The following is a 4,479-nucleotide window of genomic DNA, read 5'->3' on the forward strand; positions in this document are numbered from 1 at the left end:
AAAAAAGAACTGGAAGGTCGAGACAAGATGGTAATCTGGCATGAGCAGAACAAGGGAACTCGATTACATGGACAAGGTAGCAAACTGGCTGTCAAAATGCAAAGGGCATATATTTTGAATAGCATGTAAAGAAAGCCACAGCTTCAGAGAGTTCAAATGACAGAAAGGTTTGTGAGTGATCTTACAATGGCTTTCAAAGCAGTTAAGGATGACCTTCCTGTATTTCTAGTCCTAGTTCTCTGTTCTTCTCAATGTCAACCTGGATGCCATGCCTCCTTCTTTCAACAGGACGGGAGTCCCTTGGTATCTCTCTTTCAGCGTAATGTTGAAACTGGATTGCTGGCTTGCACTTTATTTATATATATTACTCTTTTATCTTCCGCTGGTTGCCCTCATTATCTAAACGACATTTGATCCCACACCCCCTCCCAAATAATTTGATTTCTGCCTTCTTACTTTTCTAAAGAAACTTCTGAGGCACTGAAGATTGCCACAGCTACAGGCCAGATACAGAAAAAAACAGTAGTGATTTCCCAGGGAAAACAGTCCTCAGGTGTCTGGTTAGTATATTCTTTTTTCAATATCAACACTGAAATGCAGACTATAAAACACAAGAAAATACACCATCTAAGAATTTGACTCATCAGGTACTGGCTGTTCTTCAGGCTTGGTGCAACCTTCCTCTCTTCACCATTTTTAAAATTTTCACTTGCTGTTTTCCTATTTTATAGCATGAAGGGTAAATTTTCTGGCATTAAATGCATGGCCATACATGGAACATAAGCTTTGTCTACTGTTCTGCACTAGTCATTCATGGTACTTGTGATGATGGAAGACTACACTTGGTGGCTGTAGGGGTCTTTTCCATTGCCACTGCTAACATGCATTTCCCTTAATTTCCCCTTTCACAAGAAGTAAAATAAACCAACCGCTTATTTTTTTCTCCCAGTATTTAGTAGCCACAGCCTATTCCCTCTGTATCCATATTACAGCTACTAGGATGTTCAACCAAACTTCCAGCCATGAAATCAATAGTTGAGAGTATTCTATCTCCTTCATTTCGTTATCCCTTCCTGTCAGTTCAGAACAGGCTCACCAAGACCCAAAGGCACGGTATTATCTTTTGGAGGCTTTGCTTTGACTCCTGCTTGTTTCCAATTAGTTAGCTTTATTCCTGGCATCTCCAATTAAAACAGCTCAAAACAGCTGAAAAAGGATACAAAGTACCTAGCTTACTGGGAAAGAAAAACAAAGCAACAACCACCCACCTTTAAAATCTTTGAATTAACACCTAAACTCTCAAGCATAAACTAAGACTGTAGAAATACAGGTCCACCTGTGTTTTAAATATCTTAAGAGTTTGGTTTTGCTTTAGTTAATGTCATTAAATCATTACAGAACACAAAGCATATGAGAAAAATTGGGTGTTTTATACTGTTAGCAGCTTGTTCTGTAAAATTAAATCTTCTGGTTAAACATCATACATGTAACACTGTCATTTTATGTCAGGAAACTGTATTACTTGGATACGGAACTTTGATACCTAGCAAAGAACTAGCAATCTGATTTACTTTTAAATGTTGCAAATATGTTTACTGACTAAAGCTAGACAGACTCCAGAAGTCCCTTTCAGCCTCAACTGTTCTGTGATTCTGTAAAACCTGCATCGATTTTGTAGTTCATTCCTCGGGGCAAGGTGTAGGAGATAAGAGTGCACAGTTTTTTACAGCTGTTGACTACTGTCGATGTTAAATGTCCAGCTTCCTTACTTTGCACTGACATCAAATGGTATTTTAAATAGGCGATGAGCAGCACTGATCAGATACACACCACCAAGAAAGTTGTTGTAGCTTGAAATTTTCAGGATTATTACCCAAAATATAAGAAGGAGGGAATGCAAATTTGAACCCAGAGAAGGAAAGGCCTCAAGTGGTGATAATAAACACCCTCAATATAAATTCCAAATTAGTTAGATTAAACTTTTGTACTGAAATAAAAATGTCAACAGTTTCACTTCACTTTGTCTCACTGTGATACTTCCATCCTCTCCTTCCATACAGCACGGCATTACTTAGCGAGCCACAACAAACTGATCAACATCTAAATCCACCACAGTTTACATCTCTTTCAATTTATTATAATGCCAACTGCTTGTTGCAAAGAAAAGTTAATTTAAACATACATACGTGACAGTGATGTCTGGCATCACAGACCTCTAAATCTCTAATCTCCAGCATTGAGGACAAGGCTGTGAGCTTGGTGAAGACATCTTATCACAGATGTAGACACCAGAGCAGAACTTCATTCTTACCCCTGCCTGAAGTATCCACTCTCTCTGTTCACAGCTGCTCAAATTCATGATCCATTGTTTCAAGTTCTTTGTAGTTTCTGAAGTAAAGTCTAAGTCACAATTTCTCAATGAATATTTTTAATATAAATGTTTTTAAGTGAACAGAAACACTCGTCCATTTTCTCTTTTGCAAGCAGGAAAACGCAGCCCTTGGAATCAGTAGCTGAAATATTCACCAGTGCCATTTACTTCCTTTTCCTAATAGGAAACCACATTTTTCTTCTTTCTATAAATAAAACTCTTTGCAGAATAGTTTGCTTAAGCAGACATAGTAAAAGCAAAAAGAGATCTTATGAAAGTTTTAAAACTATGGAAATCCTGCGTTTTTCAAAGTCAAAGTTTCCTACACAACCTCAGTGAAGTTAATTAAGTGGAAGCTTGTCTGTACATGCACTGATTCAGTGGTTTATTAATTCCTGTATGAAGTGAAACAGACTTTCTGGGATCAAGACTTGAGGGTATTGCATTCTTAGAGGTCTATTGAAATCACAGGTCAGCCATCAGTTCCTTAGGGAAACTTGCAAGTACTGGACCTTCACAAACATGTAAAATACGCTTCAGAATATGGCCTTGGACCTCACGTTACAAACCTTTGAAGGATAAATGCTCTCAAACAAATTAAATTGTAACTCCTGCTTACTGCAATTTACTCTCATTACTGTAAACTGCCAGCAGGCACAGGACTCTCTGCAGACGCCCCAACGTTTTTATATTGCGTGTCAAACAGAAATGTATGTTTCCTTTATTGCTATACAAAACAGGCACTTTGATCTTTCATTACTAATCTATACAGTTACAAATACCAATACCGAACTCAGCAAAAGGTAGGGGAAAACAAACTAGTTCACACAGTGCATATTGCATCCTCTACATTGCTTTGGCTGAAACAGATCTCTGGTGAACATTTCGGATCCGAAGTTCCCCAGACTGAATCCACCATGCCATGCAGAGGTGTGGGCTCTCTCCTTGTCATTGCTAGCTAGTCAAGCACCAGAAATGAACCACAAAACAGAACTGTGACAGGGAATCAAGCGATGAAACTGAATCAAAATACACACCAACCCAGAGAGGGAATCTTACAAACCAAATCAAAATTTATGAGAAAACGTCCCAGAGGGATGAATGTAGAATGAAACTCTCTAAGCACAAGTTTCCCATTTTCTTTCCTTCTCATCAAAACAAGACTGTGCCCAGCTGGCAGCATATTTAAGGCTTGTGCTTTTGCTGACCTTACGGTCAAAAGATCCAAGTTGCTGGAATTTGCATTTCCATTGCTAATCCCACTGTGTATCCCGTTCAGCAGTTATGATGGAGATACATTCACACAAGACAAAGTGTACAACTATCATTAAAAACATACAAATAACTCAGCAAATCTACCGATGCAGACAGAAAAAACACGAAAATCTGTAACTTCCAGATTTCCCATGGTACAAGAAAAAGTTAGTATCATTATGTATAAGACTAATGTTCAGATTGGCACTATCTATTAATGCAAAAATAGTCAGTTTAAGAACTCAAATTTTTTTACAAAGGCATATACAGCAGCTTATTTGATTAATGAATATCTAACTAATGAACATGAAAAATCAATCCTTAAACATGAAAAAAGTCACTTTGGCTTTAAAGCCATTATGAAATAGATAAAAAACTATTTTTAGCCTACTACTTCTTCTATTGAGTGTGATGTATGGAAAAAGAAAAACAGAAGTTGTTTCATGAAGTACCATAAAAACCAGTAGTTCTTTCACACCTCTTTATGAAATGCTCTCCTCTTATAGCATTTTGTAACCTAACTGTAACAAAAAAAAGAAAACAGCCCAGAAGGTTTTGAAATAACACCTGCAATACAGTTTTCATTTGCTTTATTTATTTATTACCCAAATGCGTTTATAGAGACTCTAAATGCCTGAGAAGACAGCTGGGAGGGGAAACAATTACCTTCTCAAAAAGCAGTGTTTAAGAGCCCTTATGAAACTGTCAAATTTAACAGAATATTTGACCAGGTGATCAGTTGTTACTGATGAAAGAAATGATGTGTGCTTCTGAATAAAAATTACAAAATACAGTTATTGAGTGTTATGTTTTCCTTATGTTATCCCTGTGTCCTGGGTCCAACATGGTGGAAC

Source organism: Buceros rhinoceros, unplaced genomic scaffold (genome assembly GCF_000710305.1).
Source record: "Buceros rhinoceros silvestris isolate BGI_N320 unplaced genomic scaffold, ASM71030v1 scaffold9762, whole genome shotgun sequence".
NCBI classification, from domain to species: domain Eukaryota; kingdom Metazoa; phylum Chordata; class Aves; order Bucerotiformes; family Bucerotidae; genus Buceros; species Buceros rhinoceros.